Genomic DNA, 20,341 nt, shown 5'->3' with positions numbered 1-20,341 from the left:
TGTTGGTTGCTGAACATGAACGCAACCGAGCGCTGGTCAGTCAGCAAGGTGAACCGTTTGCCGGTGAGATAGTGCCTCCAGTGCCTAATAGCTTCCACTATGGCCTGGGCTTCTTTCTCCACCGCGGAGTGCTGAATTTCAAGGCCTTGAAGGGTACGAGAGAAGAATGCTACCGGCCTTCCTGCCTGGTTGAGGGTAGCAGCCGGCGTGAAGTCGGTGGCGTCACTCTCTACTTGGAAGGGAATGGTCTCGTCCACCGCATGCATCGTTGCTTTGGCATTGTCCCCTTTAATGCGGCTGAAGGCTGCACGGGCCTTGGTTGAGAGTGGAAATGTGGTGGACTTGATCAGGGGGTGGGCCTTGTCTGTTTAGTGAGGGACCCATTGGGCGTAATAGGAAAAGAAGCCCAGGCACCATTTGAGGGCTCTGAGGATGGTGGGAAGAGGGAGATCCAACAGGGGGGCGCATACGGTCGGGATCAGGGCCAATGACGCCATTCTCCACGACATACTCAAGGATAGCAAGTCGGGTGGTTCCTAACACACACTTGTCCCTGTTATACGTAAGGTTAAGAGCTTTGGCCGCTTGGAAAAATCATTGGAGGTTGGTGTCATGATCCTGCCTGTCGTGACCACAGATGGTGATGTTATCCAGATATGGGAACGTGGCCTTCAATTGGCACTGGTCCACCATCCGGTCCATTTCCCTCTGGAAGGCAGAGACACCATTCGTGACACCGAAGGGGACGTGCAGGAAGTGATAGAGCCTGCCGCCCGCCTCGAAGGCGGTGTAGGGGCGGTCCTCCAGGTGGATGGGGAGCTGATGGTGTTATGTACCCCGTAACTGGGTCACTTACCAGCAAAGATAGAGAGGTCCATTGAAGTCTGATGGTACTATTTTTAACAGTACTTATTGATAAAAATACACAAAAATAATATCAATGCAAACATACAGATAATATACGCTGTCAATACTAAACGTAAAAGCGTGGGTATAATAATAATCAATAATGAATAGCTATCATTGTCTGATGGAAATATAAAAGTCACGTTAGTTCATTCAAGCTGCAGCTTTTTGGTTGGAGAGAAAGACGGATTAAAACTTGCCCATTCCTTTTATGATGTCAATCCTTCGAGAGTCGTTGGGAGTTGATTTCCCCATTGTTAGCTAAAAACTGTTCTTCCGTGGTAAAGGCCCACCGATTCCAGGGCAAATGGAAACGGATGCACGTGGCCTTCCCACCGGCTTTTGCTATTACGGGATCACTAGCGTTTCTTCTGGTGCGTCTGAGGGGCTGTTCCCACAGACCCTCTTTTATCCTGACTCACAGGGTCTCAGATGTCAATCAGGTTGGGGTGATGCAATCCCTCCACCAACCAGCCCACTTTGCCTGAGGGCTTCCACGAAGCACAGTATTTTAATACACAATTCCGTCTCCAAGAGACAATGGCCGTTTCCTGTAGCTTTATATCGCGGGGGGGGGGGGGGGGGGGTGGTCAAGACATTCCAAACGTCTCTCTCTCTATTTCCTGGGTCTCCTGACCCAAATCAATAGCGATCCTGTGATTCTCAAAAAGGAGGGGGCTACCCCGCACCCTTCGGCCCCTCATTTGTAACAATGGTAAGTGGATTTCAGGTCTATGTCGAGTACACCTTGTACTGAACTATCTGATTGACCATATCCGCGATGCGGGGTAGGGGGTACGCATCAAGCTGCGTGAACCTGTTGATGGTCAGGCTATAGTCCACGACCATTCTATTCTTCTGCCCTGTCCGAACAACGACCACCTGGGCCCTCCAAGGACTTGTGCTTGGCTCAATGATCCCCTCCCTGAGCAGCCGCTGCACCTCTGACTGAATGAAGGCCCTGTCCCCTGCGCTGTACCTCCTGCTTTTAGTTGCCACAGGTTTACAGTTGGGGGTCAGGTTGGCGAACAGCGGTGGGGGAGGGATCTTGAAGGTGGAGAGGCTGCAAGTGGTGTCAGTGGTGCGGCTGTTGGCATAGTGTTGGGTGGGATGTGCAAGTCTGTGTGTGTGTGGTCAGTAGTGGGGTATATGATGAAGTCCCACAGAACTGAGGATTTCTGACAGTGATTGGTGGGTGGGGCCCATCATACTCCATTGTCACACTTTTCAGGTGGCTCTGGAAGTTGAGCCCCAATAGCACAGGGGCACACAGCTGAGGCATGACCAGTAACACAAAGTTCCGATATTCTGTGCCCTGCACCACCAATGTCGCTACACAGCCCACCCGGATGTCTGTGGAATGCGACCGAGAAGTCACGGTGACCCTCTGGCTTACAGGCTGTGTCACAAGTCCGCAGCGTTGCACTGTGTCTGGGTGAATAAAACTCTCAGTGCTGCCCATGTCAAACAGGCAGCTAGTCCTGTGCCCCTCCACCAGGATGTCCATCATTGACCTTGCGAGCTGGTGTGGGGCGCTTTGGTCGAGGGTTACAGAGGCCAGAGTTGAATCGCCGTCTTGGTGCCCGGTAAGAACCCGTGGGTCGGAGGCAGGGCAAATTGGTGCCTACAAAGATGGCCGCCCCCATGCCTCGCACGTGGCACTGCTCGACCCCGCTCATGGTTTGGATTTACAGGCCTTGACAAAGTGGCCCTTCTTTCCGCAGCTGGAGCAGGTTGCTTCTCGGGCTGGGCAGCATTTTCGGGTGCATTTTGAGTTCGTAGAAGTAACACTGCGCGGACTTACGACTGGCAGCAGCCATGGTCGACTCACTGGCGGGTTGCAGGGACTTCACGGACCCGCAACTGCCGCAGTCGAGGTCAATTCGCAGGTGGGTTGCAGGGTCTGCAGCGTCCATGAGGCCGGCAGGAGATCGCACGCCTGGATAGCATCAGCGTTGTGCAGAGCGGCCTCCAGTGTGTCGGCCAGCTCGATCGCTGAATGTAAGGTAAGATCGGCGTGTTCCAGCAGCTGCTGGCGCACGTACACTGACCTGATCCCCGAAACGAAGGCATCTCTTACTAGGAGCTCCACATGCCGCTCCGCCGTCAGTCCCCTGCAGTTGCAGGCCCGCACGAGTGTCTGTAGGGCCCGGACAAATTCAGCACTCAACTCTCCAGCCCGCTGCCGCCGTGTTGCTAAGCAAAGTCTTGCGTAGACGGTGTTCACCGGCCGCCGGTATTGTCTTTTGAGGGCGTCCATCGCACCCTGGTAGTCAGTTTGGTCTCTGATCATGGAGTAGACCCTTGCACTGACTCTGGAGAGGAGAACCCTGTGCTTTGTGGCAGGGTCAGTCACGTGAATCTCCTCCAGGTATGATTCAAAGCATGCTAGCCAGAGTTTGAAAGTGTCGCCGGCTTCCTGGGATTGAGGGTCGAGATCCAATCTGTCGGGTCGTAAAATGCTCTCCATGTTTTAAAATTGATGCACCATCAATAACTCTCAGAGATGGGAAGTGAACAATAGGCTTTTATTAGCAGCAAAAGGGAGCATGGCATCTCGGAGACTGAGGGAGGAGCAGTGCCTGCAATCGCCTTTATACAGGGGTCTGTGGGAGGAGCCACAGGAGCAGTCAGCAGAGGGGCATGTCCAGACAGGTATACATGGTTTACCACACTCTTCTAAAATATTTCAAACCCCTTGAGTTTGTAAAGGTACTTCCAAATTTCTGCAAATGTACTGTGGAGAGCATTATAATTGGCTCCATCACCATCTGGTATGTTTGGGGGTTGGGGGGGTGGTGTTGATGTTGGGTAAGCTGCACAGGATTGAACTAAGCTTCAGTAAGTTGTAAACTCAGTCAGTTCCATCATGGCACTAACCTGCCCAGCATCCAGGACATCTTCAAGGATCAATGACCCAGAAAGGCAGTATCCATTGTTCGGGATCTCCATCACACAGGACATGCAGCTTACCTGTTATTCAACACTCCCAAGATCCTATCATTTACTGTACATGAACTACCTTTGGTTGCTCTCCTAAAATGGAATAGCTGAGAAACCATGGATTTGCTGTCATTAATTGATGGCTGTAAGTGTTAGCTCAGAAGATTAAGTGTCTTCTTCATTGAAAACCACCAAATGCAGATACTGGAAATCTGAAGTATTAACATAAAACCTTGGAAGTACTCAACAAGCCAGACAGCATCTGTGGGAAGAGATTGGAGCTGATGAAAGGCCTTTGATCTGAAGAATTAACATCTGCACTTTTTTTGATTTTCATCAGAGCCAATTTGCCATCTTGCAATTGTTCCTGATTTGCTCACATCTTATTTTGATACCTAGTAGTCTAGGGGTTAGAATGGAAAGAGTTACCTCTTCCAATCATCAAGTGGAAGGAAGACATGGGGAGTGGGTTACCCCAGTATTATTAAAGGTCAGCTATTCATTGGAATAAAATTGCCTGGCATGACAGTAACAAGTACTCATTCTTCTGAAGTTCTATTCATAATTTAAATAAACTCACAAGCACATTTAAAAGCATGGAACAAAGCATATAGATCATTACTAATAATTCACAGGTACACATCTAACTAATAGATGTCCATTATTGAATGAAAGTACCAAAACACTTTGTATTTTGTTTTCTTTGAATCCAATGCCTTCACATATCAAAGTTGCTATTAAATTTATTGATTTCATTCCAGCTGTACTATCTGAAGAATTATGTAAAGTCATTCAGCAGTCAAGATGGTAGTGGAATCTTTTATAAGTTCCATGAGAAAATTTACAGATACTGGAAATCCAAAGCAACACACACAAAACTGCTGGAGGATCTCAACAGGCCAGGCAGCATCTGTGGAAAAGAGTAAACCTTCAACATTTCGGCCAAGAAGACATCATCAGTCCTGAAACATCGACAGTTTACTCATTTCCATAGGTGCTGACTGACCTGCTGAGTTCCCCATCATTTTGTGTGTGTTGCTTTTTGTCATACTCAAACTGTTTCTATTTAGTTCCAAGAAGAATATAATTCACCTAATCAAATTTTCTCTTACATTTTCAGAACTTTCTTTCAACAGTAAATTCTCTGGTTGATGATTCTACATTTACAACCTGGACCTCAGTACAAAATGAAAAGTATGATTCCAGCTCTAAATTATTAAAGTCAGTAGAAGACTTTACCAGATTATTGTCACCAAAAAATCAAACGTTCAACATCATAAAACCAAATATTCAGCTGAAAGGCATCAAGGTTGCACCTGGCAAGAATTATGATATAGAATTCAGTGATATCAAAATCAAAAATAAGTCAACAACAAATGCTGTGTACATTGATAAAAATGATCTGGAGAAATTAACAAAGGACTCTCTTGTTATGAGCATTGCATTACCAACAATGAATGAGATCCTAAAAAAACCTCTAGATAACCTCGTATTGAATAGTCTTGTGATGTCAACAACTGCAGAAAATAAAGACATTACTATAAAGATGGACCTCATGCCATTAGACACCACACTTAATCTATCAAGTGCGCAATGTGTGTTTTGGAGATTGCAAACTGGAAAATGGGATTCACATGGATGCAATCCTGAAGTAAATGGAAGCTCTGTTATATGCACTTGTAACCATCTGACATCCTTTTCTCTCCTGATGTCCAAAAATATGAACCAACTGAAGAGTACCAGAAGTTTTAACACTATAACCAAGATTGCTCTTGGCATATCTGTGGCAAGTTTGATAATCGGCATTCTTATAGAAGCAATTGTATGGATGGATGTCACAAAAAATAAAACCTCACTTGCCCGACATATTGCAATTCTGAATATTGCACTGTCTCTCCTTGCTCTGGATATGCTTTTTATTGCACATGACTTTCTGAAACCAAAGAGCTTGAAATGTACGGCAGTCATTTTTTGCCTACACTTCTCCTTTCTTGCCTTGTTTTTTTGGATGCTCACTCTCGGCCTGCTACTTCTTTACCATTTAGTTTTTCTTCTCAAAGATTTCAGCAGATCATCTATGATGCTAATCTTATTTAGCCTGGGCTATGCATGTCCACTTGTAATTTCTGTCAGTGCGTTTGCTTATGCCCATATAAAGAAGGAATATACTGAAATGAACTCGTGCTGGATCAAAAAAAAGGTTTTCTACCTTAAGTTAATTTTTACATATTTGCCATTGGCCATTGTTGGAATCAACTTCCTCATTACGTTATTTGCCATAGTTAAGATATTGCGACCAAACATTGGAGAGAAGGCAGGAAGCAACATAAATGTGAGAAGTTCAGTCAAAAAAATTTTTAGATGCATTATAATTCTAACTCCACTCCTGGGACTTGGCTGGGTACTTGGATTCATGTTTCTGGATAAATTTCATCATGATGCTTTACGTTATTCATTTGATATTGTCAATGGGCTTCAGGTACGTATAATTTAATGTCTGTAACTCTTTTATGTTGCTGGTCAGATTTATGTAAGTTATGCTAGTAAAACATCACCAAGCAAACATGCTTTTCAGATGTAAAATATTGCAAGGCACTGGCTATGGGCGAAGCACAGGTAGATAGGACTAACTCACTGAGCAATAGGAAGTGTGGATGATTTGGGCTGAAAGGCCTGTTTTCATGCTGTATGACTCAATTACACTTTCCGTCCTTCTGTTTGGAGGATGTCTGCAGCATGTAAGAATTTCAGGTTGTATATTGTATACATTTCATGATATTAAATGGAACCATTAAATGGAGAGAATGGACAAGAACCTACCCAAGATACCTGCACAGGTGACATAGGATATTGCTTGCTCAAGAGTGCACTCCTTGAAACTAATCCCATAGACATTTTACCCAATAGATAAAATGATAGATAAATAGATAAATTTCATTTAAAAAAAGATTCTCACTGTAAAGGAGTGAGTTAACAACTAAATCTTGCCTTGGAAAGATTCTTCTAGTTGATTGATGTAATGTGAAGAGGGACAGGAGCTGGCCGAGTACAGGGAATGCTAGGTGCTCATGGAAAGCCACAGTATAGCTAAAGGCTCAACATTTCTATTTGAAAATGGAAGAGCAGGTTGGAACAATCAATTTATTCAAAAGGCCTGGACATAAGAAGTGAACATTTTCAATCAGATTTGAAAAAATAATGTTCACTACACAGCAGAAATTATTTCCTTTAAGCTATAGAACAGAGATAATCAATTAACTATCCTTCGGATGGAGATATTTCTGTTGCTAAGTCATCCTAGTATGCAATGCACTCTAGTCCAAGGCAAGGCCTTGCAGAATTCAGTTCAGGTTGGGGATGGTGAATGGTGGGTGTGAAGAGGTGATGTATACCCCGGGGATATTCAGAAGTATAGAGTGAGTGGCTTCACCATAGGATTTTACTGTAAATTAAGTGCTTCTCAGAGCAGTATTCTCATGAAAATACTGTTGTACTTAGAAAGAATGGATACTCAATAAAAGGAGCTAATTGATCTAATTAGATCACACATAAGATACCTCCAGCATCATACAGTGTTCCACGTGTAGGAACCTACAACAGCGATTAACTTATAGCAAGGTTGGGGGAACTCAGTTATTCAAAACATTTGGGAATTCAGCCTTCTTTTCCTTGTGGTGGTACTATTGGGTCTTTATGGTGCATCAAATGCCATCAGATCCACCCCATGGATCATAGAATGATGGAACACTTATGGCGTACAGAACAAGTCATATCTGTCTTGGTCAAAAAACCCAATCCCACCTTTCAGCAATTGCTGAAGAATCCTACAAATTATGGCAGTTCAGATACACATGCAAATCCCTTTTTCAGGTGATGATGGTTCCTGCCACTACTACCTTTTCAGGCAGTGAGCTCCAGATTTCCACTACCCATTTCCCCATCAATCCTTCTACTTATATGATTTTAAATCAATGCCCCTGGTCTTTCCTATTTATTCCACCTAGCTCCTCTTGATGTAAAGAGTATTATGCATTGGGCCTCCTCACATGGTGAGAACTCCATTGACAGCACTATTGGTTGCACTATTTTTATGTAATCTTTATCAGATTCAAAAACCTTCTTGGTTGGGATTTACAATAACTTGTACTTTTCATTCAATTTGGAAAGAAATATTGAGGGAAATGGTGCTCATGGTTTTAAAAGTTCAAAAATTGCATGTGTTTTAGATGTGAGATATCAATTTTGGGTATTAAAGAAAGGACTGAAATTCTAAAAACTGATTTTCAAACACTTTCATTGTTCATGAGAAAGTGGTGATGAGCTATCTACTTGAAACAGATTTTCACATGATAAACTCACATTTATTAGATTCCTTCAAGGAGGCCACTTTTCTTATTCAGCCAACGTCAGCTCAGAGAGCATTCTCAGTGGTTCCATTCCCACATACATTGTTCTCATACCTATTCTTTCTAACCCGCCCATCAACTTTCCCAAGATTCTTCTGCTATTGACCTGGCCCATGGGCAATGTACAGTGAATAGTTGACCTACCCATCAGTATGCCTTTAGGATGTAGGAAGAAATGTGTAGGAAATTCATGTGGTCAAAGAGAGCCTTGGTCTTGTTGCATGCTGATATGGTCTGCTTCATTCTCTGAGAGTTTACGGATGGAGCACCCACATTTCTGATCTTATGATTAAGCTGATTAAGTGCCATTGATTAAACAGCTGAAGATGACTGAATATGTGACATCTCCATTAAGTCTTCCAGTGATATGCATGGACTGGGATGATTGATGTCCTAAAACCACAATCATCTCTCTTTGTGTGAGCTATGAATCTGTCACATGGGATGTTTTTCACTCAATGCCCAATGGTTTCATTTTTGCTATGGCTCCTTGATGTCACATCAGGTCAAATGCTCTCTTGACGTTGAAGTTATTCATTGTTACCTCAGGTTCTTAGACCAAGCCTGTTTTGATACCTGTAAACTATGAGTCCTGGTGAGAACTAAATTGAGCATTGGATGAATGTAGCTGCACACAAGAAGTTTGACAGGACATAGCAGCTCATTAATTTGACATCTCATTGGCCTCTCTGACATTTATTCCACTTGAATATTTTGACTTAAGTGTGCACCATTTAAGAACAGAACCAGAGTACCTTGCCTTTGGCTAGATCCAAGTTGTATCCCATCCCAACATATCACTACTCCTTTGACATTGCTGAATCAAAATCTTCGAACTGTCTACCCAACAACCCTTTCATTACCTTCTCCAGAACCACAGAGGTTCAAGAAAGCATCTCAAGATCAATTAGGGATAAGCAATAGTGACAACCTTATCTTGAAAAATAACTTGAAGAAAGCAAACTGTACAAGCATTTTAATTCTGTCCGATATATTATGTGTTTGTTTATTTGTCTGAGCTTATGTTTCCTTTTTGTTTTGTTAGGGATTTTTTGTATTGATTTTTGGGATAATCACGGATGAAAAGGTAAACTACATTCATCACTTTAGCCAATTGTATCTGTTCGTCATATCACTTTAATGTTTTTGTTCTGTTGTTCTGTTAGGTACAAGAAGCTATGAAAAAACGAGCACTGTCAAAAACTCCCTCACAAAAGATGGTAAGATACTGTTTGATTTCCATCAATATAATGCTCCTTACATTCTAAAATCAATAGGTCAGGTCCTACTGGGCATAACCACTAGACTGGGACTACAGCAGGTGGTGAGGGAAAAACACACTTGACTTCATTCTCACCAACTGCCTGCGCTGGAAGCATCTGTCCATGACAGCGTTGGTAGAAGCGACCACTGCACAGTATTTGTGGGGACTAAATCTCGCCTCTACATTGAAGAAACCCTCCACTATGTTGTGTGGCACTACCACGGTGCTAAATGGGATAGACTTCGAACAGATCTAGCAGCCCAAGACTGGGCATCTATGAGGCTCTGTGAGCCATCAGCAGCAGCAGAATTGTACTCAACTGCAATCTGTAACCTCATGGCCCAGCATAACTCCCATTCTAACATTACCACCAGGCCAGGGGATCAACCCTGGTTCAATGAAGAGTGCAGGAGACCATACTGAGAACAACACCAGGCATACCTCAATATAAGGCGTCACCCTGGCAAAGCCACGATACACGACTACTTGCATGCCAAACACCATAAGCAGCAAGTAATAGACAGAGCTAAGTTGTCCCACAACCAACGGATCAGATCTAAGATCTGTAATCCTGCCACATCCAGCCGCGAATGGTGGTGGACAATCAAACATCTTACTGGAGGAGGAGGCTCCATAAATGTCCCCATCCTCAATGATAGAGGAGCCCAGCACTCCTGTCCAAAAGCTAAGGCTGATGCATTTGCAGCAATCTTCAGTCAGAAGTGCCAAGTAGATGATCCAACTCCAGAAGTCCCCAGCATCCCAGATGTCAGTATGCAGCCAATCTGATTCATCCCATGTGATATCAAGTAATGGCTGAGCACGGGAAACTGCGAAGACTTTGGGCCCAGACAAGATCCCGGCCATAGTTCTGAAGGTTTACGTTCCAGAACTTGCCGTGCCACAAGCCAAGCTGTTCCAGTACAGCTAGAACAGTGGCAATGTGGAAAATTGCCCAGGTATGTCCAGTACACAAGAAACAGGACAAGTCCAACCTGTCCAGTTACCGCCTTCTCAGCCAACTCTCAATAATCAGCAAAGTAATGAAAGGGGTCATCACAGTTCTATCATGAAGCACCTACTTGGCAATAACTTGCATATGGATGTCAAGTTTAGATTCCGTCAAGGCCACTCAGTTTCTGACTGCATCATCTCCTTGGTGCAAACATGGACCAAAGAGCTAAATACCAGAGGTGAAGTGAGAGTGATAGCCCTTGACTTCCAGGCAGCATTTGACCAAGTATGGCTCAAGGTCCCTAGCTAAAATTGAGTCAAAACCCTACGCTGGTTGGAATCATACCTGACACAAAGGAAGATGGTTGTAGTGGTTGGAGGTTAATCATCTTATCCTCAGGACATCACAGCAAGAGTTCCTCAGGGAAGTCTCCTAGGACCAATCATCTTCAGCTGCTTCTTCAATGACTTTCCTTCCATCATAAGGTCAGAAGCGGGGATGTTCGCAGATGTCTGCAAAATGTTCTGCACTATTCATGACTCCTCAGGTAGTGAAGCAGTTCATTCCCAAATGCAGCAGGACCTGAACAATATCCAGGTTTGGGTTGACAAGTGGCAAGTAACATTTGAGTCATGCAAGTGCCAGGCAATGACCATCTCCAACAAGAGAGGCTTTAACCATTGTCCCTTGATATTCAGTGGCATCACCATCACTGAATACCCTACTGTCAGCATCCTGGGGGTTACTGTTGACAGGAACCTGAACCTGAGATCCTTCATCAGGACTGACGAAGGAGGGTTCAGGGGCCCCATAAAGAAGTTGGGGGGAGCATGGAAAACCAATCAGAGGAAAGATCAGGGGGTGGAGGAGGGGAAGCAGGGAGGGCATAGGCAGGAGAGGTGAAGAAGGAATGTAAGGGGAAAACATAATGGGTAGTAGAAGAAGGCAGAATCATGAGAGAGTTGATAGGCAGCTAGAAGAGGTGGCAGAGAAAAAGTGGGATGGTGGAAGGGAGAGGGAGGGAATTACTGGAAGTTGGAGAATTCGATGTTCATACCAAGGGGCTGGAGATTACTCAGACGGGATATGAGGTGTTGCTCCTCCAACCTGAGTTTGGCCTCATCATGGCAGTAGAGGAGTCCATGTATGGACATATCTGAATGGGAATGTGAAGCAGAGTTGAAGTGGGTGGCAACCGGGAGATCCTGTCTGTTGTTGCAGACGGAGCGGAGGTGCTCGACAAAGCAGTCCCCCAATCTGCATTGGGTCTTACCGAGGAGGCTGCACCGGGAGCACCAGACGCAATAGATGACCCCAACATACTCACAAGTGAAGTTTTGCCTCATCTGGAAGGACTGTTTGGGGCCCTGAATGGTGGTAAGAGAGAAGGTATAGGGATAGGTATAGCACTTACGCTTGCAGGGGTAAGTACCAGGTGGGAGCCGCAACTGCCTGGTCCACACGTCCCTCCCCACAGATCTCCCACCTGGTACTTATCCCTAAGTTACAGAGAAAGGTTGAACAAGTTAGTTCTTTATTCATTGGAGCGTAGAAAGTTGTGCGGGGACTTGATAGAGGTATTTAAAATTATGAGGGGGATAGATAGAGTTGACGTGGATAGGCTTTTTCCATTGAGAGTAGGGGAGATTCAAATGAAAGGACACGAGTTGGGTGTTAAGGGGCAAAAGGTTAGGGGTAACACAAGGGGAAATTTCTTTACTCAGAGAGTGGTAGCTGTGTGGAATGAGCTTCCAGTAGAAGTGGTAGAGGCAGGTTCAATATTTTCATTTAAAGTAAAATTGGATAGGTATATAGACAGGAAAGGAATGGAGGGTTATGGGTTGAGTGCAGGTCAGTGGGACTAGGTGAGAGTAAGCGTTCGGCACTGATTAGAAGGGCCAAGATGGCCTGTTTCCGTGCTGTAATTGTTATATTAGAAAAAAATCAAGTTTGTCAGGAGAACTCAATACAGTATTGAAATTAATACGGTTTTGAAAAGGGAAGTCCCATTTGACCAACGTGTTAGAGATTTTTAAAGGAGTAATGTGTACTCTAAATAAAGGTGTTGGACGTAACATACTGATGTGGATTGAAGATTAGCAGAGAGCAAACAGAAAACACTGAATCACAGATCTTTCTCCATGCTTCTCAAGATATAATGTATGGGGTGCCACAGTAATTGGTACTGAAGCATTAAATCTTTGCAATTTATGGAGGTTTATTGGATGAAGGGATTGAAAAATAGTCAATGTACTGCTGACACATAGAAAGTTAGGGAAGTAAATAATGAAGAGGACATAAGGAATCTACAAAAGGACCTAGGTTGATTTTTAATTGTTCTAGAACTTTTGAGAAGGAAAAGGAGCAGAAAAATGCAGGCAATCTCTGGCATTATGAAGAATTACATTTCTAGAAAATTGTCCATGTCATGATTTTCCAGTATTCAAAGCCACATCTTCTAAGCATGTGTTAAGAAAAGAAACTGAGTTTGTGCTTATCCATTTGTGTTCTTCACATAAATTCCAGAAAGGAAAAATTCAGTTACCCAAAGTGGAAGTTGCATTTATCATCAATAAAGGAGGAAATAAATAGTTATACTTGCTAAGAGCCAATTTCACCTCTATTGTTTTGCTTTTTAGCTTCTTACAACGACCACTTCAACTTCAAGTTCAAATACTTACTGAGCATCTAGTCTGAGATATTGTCAAATAAAAGGTGAGTACAATGATATCAGCACACAACAAATTCAAATGTGGCAATGAAGAGAAAAAACTAAGGAAAAGAAACATAAATTTGCCACTGGCTATTTATTACATCCAGATGATCGTTTCCCTAGATGGCCAGCACTTTTGAGCGAAGTCAGTCTTAATCTAATTATTCAGATTTAAAATCTATGTACAAAGTCAATGATAATGTACACAAATAATTCCTAACATCTGCTATAAGCAAATATGCAAATTATACTTGCCTGTGCTAAATTGAGGAATTGATATCAACAGGTACTGAAAATTTCTTGGATGATTTCGAAAAGGATTTTGAAATAAAACTAAATATTTGTAATGATACAACAAAATGCACTGTGCAAGATAGTCTGTATGTGCCACAGAGGTACCTTGACTTTTATCACAAAGCCATTTTCTGCTTTCTTAAAGTTCCATTTGCTATTTTGCTATCCAATGTATCAGCAATAAATGCAAAGGAGCATCAAAAGAGGAAGATGATTAATGTTCTCTCCAGTCAACTGTTGCGTCTGATGGTACTTCAACCAAGTCATCAGATGCTGAACAACAAAATGCTGGAAGTACTCAGCCAGTTGGGAATTGTGCAGAAAAACAGTTTTAACTCATCACCCTTCATCAAAACCAAAGAAGGTTAGAGACAATAAAGATTTCAAGATGAAGGAAGAAGGGCTAGTGGTAGAAAAGACTAGTGGTAGTGGAGGAAGTAAAGTCCAGGTTGTTGTGGGAGATTGTGGGCTTACAGCAGACAGCTAACAACACTTTCTTCCATCTTGCTTACCATGAGTATTCTGTTCAGTTCTCTCAGCTCCTCCATTTCTGTGGCTATCACTTTCTACACCATTGCTTCTGGTACATCTTCCTTTTTCTCAATCATAGTTCCTTCCCAATCACAGCTGATAGTTCCTTCCCAATCACATCTGGATCAGAGCCACTTCCAGCTCTTCTGCTATCAAACCATCCTTTCCCTTTGGTCCTCTCTAACCCTTACACAAATCTCTCCAGCTTTAAACCTTAAGAATAGTTACTTCAAGTGCCAGGCTTCAGATGTTTCAGAAAGGACAGGGAGGGAAGCAAAACAGGTGGGGGCGTGGCACTGCCGATCAGAGATAGTGTCACGACTGCAGAAAAGGAGGAAGACGTGGAGGGACTATCTACGGAACCTCTACAGGAGGAAGGGGTCAATACTTCTCTGGGTGTTTCTATAGACTACCCAATGGTAACAGGGACATTGAGGAACAGATAAGGAGACAAATTCTGAAAAGGTGTAATTTTTGGATTAGAGAGCATGCCTTAAGAGAATGTATTGAGTGAATTTGGGCTTTTCTCCTTGGAGTGGTGAAGGATGAGAAGTGACCTGATAGAGGTGTATATGATGATGAGAGGCATTGATCATGTGGATAGTCAGAGGCTTTTTCCCCAGGGCTGAAATGGTTGCCACAAGAGGACACAGGTTTAAGGTGTTTAGAAGTAGGTACAGAGGAGCTGTTAGGGGTCAGATTTTTTTATTTTTTATATAAACGCAGAAACTGGTGAGTGCCTGGAAAGGGCTGCCAGCAACAGCGGTGGAGGCGGATACGATAGAGACTTTTAAGAGACTTTTGGATGGGTACATGGAGCTTAGGAAAGTAGAGGGCTATGGGTAAGCCTAGTAATTCCTAAAGTAGGGGCATATTCGGCACAGCTTTATGGGCTGAAGGGCCTGTATTGTTTTGAAGATTTTATATGTTTCTAATAATAACAGGGTTGTTGTGGTGGGAGATTTTAATTTCCCAAATATCAATTGGCATGTCACTAGAGCAAGGGGTTTAGATGGGGTGGAGTTTGTTTGGGTGCTCAGGAAGGTTTTTTGACACAATATGTAGATACGCCTACAAGAGGAGAGGCTGTACTTGATCTGATATTGGGAAAAGAACCTGGTCAGGTGTCAGATCTCTTAGTGGGAGAGCATTTTGGAGATAGTAATCACAATTCTATCTCCCTTCCCATAGCATTGGAGAGGGATAGAAACAGACAAGTTAGGAAAGTGCTTAATTGGAGTAAGGTGAAATATCAGGCTATCAAGCAGGAACTTGGAAGAATAAATTGGGAACAGATGTTCCCAGGGAAATGTTTGGAAGAAATGTGGCAAATGTTCAGGGGATATTTGTGTGGAGTTCTGCATAGATACATTCCAATGAGACTGGGAAGTTATGGAAGAGTACAGGAACCATGGTGTACAAAGGATGTTGTAAATCTAGTCAAAAAGAAGAGCATACAAAAGATTCAAAAAACAAGGTAATGATAGAGATCTAGAAGATTATAAGGCTAGCAGGAAGGAGCTTAAGAAAGAAATTAGGAGAGCCAGAAGGGGTCATGAGAAGGCCTTGGTGGACAGGATTAAGGGAAAACCCCAAGGCATTCTATAAGTATGTGAAGAGCAAGAGGATAAGACGTAAGAGAATAGGACCAATCAAGTGTGACAGTGGAAAAGTGTGTATAGGAACAGGAGGAGATCGCAAAAGTAATTAATAGGTACTTTGCTTCAGTACTTACTATGGGAAAGGATCTTGGCGATTGTAGGTATGACTTACAGTGGACCAAAAAGTTTGAGCAGGTTGGTATTAACAAAGGGGATGTACTGGAACTTTTGGAAAGCATTAAGTTAGATAAGTCACCGGGATCAGATGAGATGTACCCCAGTCTACTGTGGGAGGTGAGGGAGAAGATTGCTGAGCCTCTGGTGATGAACTTTGCATCATGAATGGGGTGGGGACAGGTTCCAGAGTACTGGAGAGGTGCGGATGTTGTTCCATTATTCAAGAAACGGAGTAGAGATCACCCAGGAAATTATAGACCAGTGAGTCTTACCTCAGTGGTTGGTAAGTTCATGGATAAGATCCCGAGAGGCAGTATTTATGAACATTGGAGCAGCATAATATGATTAGGAATAGTCAGTATGGCTTTGTGAAAGGCAGGTCATGCCTTACGAGCCTGATTGAATTTTTTGAGGATGTGACGAAGGAAGAGCAGTAGATGTAGTGTATATGGATTTCAGCAAGGCATTTGACAAGGTACCCCATGCAAGGCTTATTGAGAAAGTAAGGAGGCATGGGATCCAAGAGGACATTGCTTTGTGGATCCAGAGCTGGCTTGCCCACAAAAGGCAAAGAGTGGTTGTAGATGGGTCATATTCTGCATGGAGGTCAGTGACCAGTGGTGTGCCTCAAGGATCTGTTCTGGGATCCCTACTCTTTGTGATTTTTATAAATGACCTGGATGAGGAAGTGGAGGGATGAGTTAGTAAATTTGCTGATGACACAAAGGTTGGGGGTGTTGTGAATAGTGTGGAGGGCTGTCAGAGGTTACAGCGGGGCATTGATAAGATGCAAAACTGGGCTGAGAAGTGGCAGATGGAGTTCAACCCAGATATGTGTGAGGTGGTTCATTTTGGTAGGTCAGATACGATGGCAGAATATGGTATTAATGGTAAGACTCTTGATAGTGTGGAGGATCAGAGGAATCTTGGGGTCTGAGTTCATAGGACACTCAAAGCTGCCGCGCAGGTTGACTCTGTAGTTAAGAAAGTATATGGTGCATTGGCCTTCATCAATCGTGGGATTGAGTTTAGGAGCCGAGAGGTAATGTTGCAGCTTTATAGGACCCTGGTCAGAGTCAACTTGGAGTACTGTGATCATTTCTGGTCACCTCACTAATAGGAAGATGTGGAAACCATAGAAAGGGTGAAGAGGAGATTTACAAGGATGTTGCCTAGATTGGGGAGCATGCCTTATGAGAATAGGTTGAGTGAACTCTGCCTTTTTTCCTTGGAGTGATGGATGAGAGGTGACCTGATAGAGGTGTACAAGATGATGGGAGGCATTGATCATGTGGATAGTCAGAGGCTTTTTCCCTGTGCTGAAATGGCTAGCATGGGAGGACACAGTTTTCAGGTGCTGGGGAGTAGATACAGAGGAGATGTCAGGGGTAAGTTTTTTTACTCAGAGTGGTGAGTGCACGGAATGGGCTGCCGGCAGCAGTGGTGGAGGCGGATGTGATAGGGTCTTTTAAATGGCCCCTGGATAAGTACATGGAGCTTAGAAAAATAGAGTGCTATAAGTATCCCTCTGTGTTTTAATTTTTAGGTCTGGTGAAGGAACATTCACCTAAACTGTTAATTAATTTTCTACCCACAGATGCCATCTAACCTCTTCAATATTTCCAGAAGCCATATTTTGCTTGAGTCTTTTTTTTTTAAAAAAAAAGGGATACAAAGAGGAAAGAGCTGGAAATACTCAACAAGTCAGGTAGCATCCATGGAATTAGAAATGGAGCCAATATGTTAGGCTGTCAATATAAGTTTTATTGCATATTTTCAACATCTACAATTTATTTGCTCTCTCTTTTATTTAGTTTTTGGCAGAGGACAGGCAACAGGTTCCTGAAGGACTTTCGGGAGTGTTGGGTTGGATGGATTAAACACAAGGATGAGCCAAGTTCAGACAATGCTGCAGAGGCCCGTGATATATTTTTTCAGAAGCCAATGGAATCACTTCTGCTCATTTCTGCTCTGAAATATATCACATTTCAGATGTAATTCTAGATATTTCTGACCTGATCTGAACTGAACTGACCTTATCTGACTGGAACTTTGGTTAAAAGAACAATCATATTCCCAGTAATTACTAATAGTGTGACTTTAGGAAGAATCTTCCTGCTTACTTCAAACCAGGGCTTTGGCCATTCAAGGATATGTCTCCTTGGATGCCACAGTTGTCCCACCATCACATTACAAAAGTAACATTTGGTGTTTTATGTCCTTACAAACTTATTGAAGAACTTAAGGAATAAATTAGTGTTGAATATTATAAACCTGCTCCACCAATGAATAAAAACACATTGACAGTTAGTTGTATTAGTCCAAAAGAAGACACAAAACTGGAAATTGAATCACATTGTTAAACACTTTAGGATTGAAACTTCTAAGTTCAGGTATCTAATACTGCAGTGTTCTACTCGACTACTAATTGTTCTCTGCTTCTGTTTCCCACCAAACTTACAGGATTGCTTAAGAAATCACTTAATATTTGAACCTTGGAGTTCAAAGTGCATTGCAGGATCAGAATCAAGAAACAAACATATATTTTTGGTGAAGTCACTCAGCTCTCCAAATGCAATAGCATCACTATTTCAGGGGAGGATGGAGATAACTGGACAGCCCACCACTACCTTCTTTTCAGGGTTTCTGAGTGTCTTCTACTATCATTCTTTTGAAAAGTTCTTATATTGAATTTTTGCAAATACAAAATATTCAATTGTATACATAAGCAGGTAGATGAAAATGCAAATAAAAACTAAGGATATAAAAAAAATTAAGTTAATTTCAATTTCATTAAATATTAAAGCTGTATTTGCTACCATGGCCAAGTGTTCGGCAATGGATTTGATGAATTTCTATTTAAAAGATCACAGATTTCTGCTACTGAATTTTGCTATTATGTTATTGACCAGTTGCTTTAGTTTAAATATAATACTGCTTTAATTAATATATTAGTTTTGATATTTTTCAGCTCATCTGTGTTTTGGAATCAAAGATCACTTTATGTGTATTTTTCTGAAGCTGACCTCTCCATAGTGAAGAAACTAGTAATTACAGAAGGGAGAGGGAATTGGATGTACAGTCAATATCATGAATAATGAATAGCATAGAGATAGGACTTCAATTCTAAATGTAACCTTCTGTCAAATTTAGCATGTGATTTCAATATCATTTTCATTGTAACTTTTCTGACATAATACAAGCAAGTGGGGATTCTGTAATTAAAATAAACTGAAGTTGGTTAAGTTAATGACCAAAAAAGTATATATTTTGCTTAAATGAGTTGATTAATATATTCTTATGTTTCATTATGTTCCATCCATTGGTAATGATTGTGCTCTATTCATGAATTAATGTTACTTTAATGGATTAAAAATAAAATTCATTTTCACCATCCTTATGTCAGTGTAAATGAAAGAGAACAATTGACTAAAAGACAAAATATTGCAACAGGAATTCAGATATTGCACTTGACAGCTGCAAAGTTTTGCTCAGTTTCTAATTCAAGCTGCAGCAATTGAAACTCAGCATTAACTGAAGCCAGTTCAATTAATCTAAATATTAATAGAAACAAAGCTTTGAGAACTCAAGAGTTCTGACCAGCAGAAACCAGCTGGAAGATAGAGACAGTAACAAGCAAGTACATTGATGTCAATGTCTGGACTTACTTCAATTCGGCTAAAGCTGGTCATGAGAGTGTGCCAGCTAAAATGTGCAGTGTGCTCCTATGAAGCCCCATTCTGGTCTGTGGGGCTGCGATCTTACACCACTGAGACACCAACCAGCAAAATCCAGCTTGGCTGAAGAAGATCCCATTCATCTTCAATTCACAGGAGAGGGGCCAAGCATTACAAGAGATTTCTATGCTCCAAAATGTCACCCCTGAAATCTAATCTGAAAGAACCTGGAAGCCTTCTGTCACCCATTGTTCAGGAGGGAAAATATTAGGAAATATAATCCGAGATATGCAAACATATTTAAAACACATGCAAGTTAGGAGTAGCTAGTACAATTTTCAAATGCATTAAGTAATATTTTTCACTTTTATTTCCTGATATAACAACTGGTTTTAAACTTTATTAAAATAACTTTGTAAATGAAACTTAAACTCTCATCGCATTATGTTAAATGCACAAGCCACTTCTCCTCGTGATTCATAGTTCTTCAAAATTGCAGGATGAAGTGATTTACTTGCTGAGTGGATTTCAGAGGAAGTTTGATTTTAGATAAAGTTTTTCAAGAGATAGTAAACAGAAACAACAGAATCAGCATGGCAACATAAAATGTAACCTTGGGGGGGGGGGGGGGGGGATGGTGTTCCTAACAGCCTGAGAAGAAGTATTGAGATGAACCCCATTTTCTAACTCTCACTTTATGATTCTATCACTGTCAATTACAAGCTCTCCCAGGTACTTTTACAAAATGATGAGGTTTTCTGCCTTAAGTCCCTTTCAAACTTCAAACTGAGTTCCAAACTTGCACCATCCTTTTGGTAAAAAAAAATAGATTTTTCTCAGCTCCTCAGCAACATTTCTGCAAATTGTTCAAAAG

The 20,341-nt window shown here is 42.3% G+C and overlaps 1 long non-coding RNA gene across 1 annotated transcript; it reads left to right on the top strand.

Annotated features, from left to right (window-relative positions):
• The first annotated feature begins 9,434 nt into the window (after positions 1-9,434).
• Positions 9,435-18,531, top strand: LOC132400287 (uncharacterized). Its single transcript, XR_009514211.1, has 3 exons — positions 9,435-9,475; positions 13,114-13,189; positions 18,254-18,531. It is a non-coding gene; the product is annotated as an uncharacterized LOC132400287 (long non-coding RNA).
• The last annotated feature ends 1,810 nt before the right edge of the window (positions 18,532-20,341 follow it).

Source organism: Hypanus sabinus, chromosome 10 (assembly GCF_030144855.1).
Source record: "Hypanus sabinus isolate sHypSab1 chromosome 10, sHypSab1.hap1, whole genome shotgun sequence".
Classification (NCBI taxonomy): Eukaryota; Metazoa; Chordata; class Chondrichthyes; order Myliobatiformes; family Dasyatidae; genus Hypanus; species Hypanus sabinus.
The sequence above is the reverse complement of the archived record's forward strand: the minus strand, read 5'-3'. Positions and strand labels throughout refer to the sequence as shown.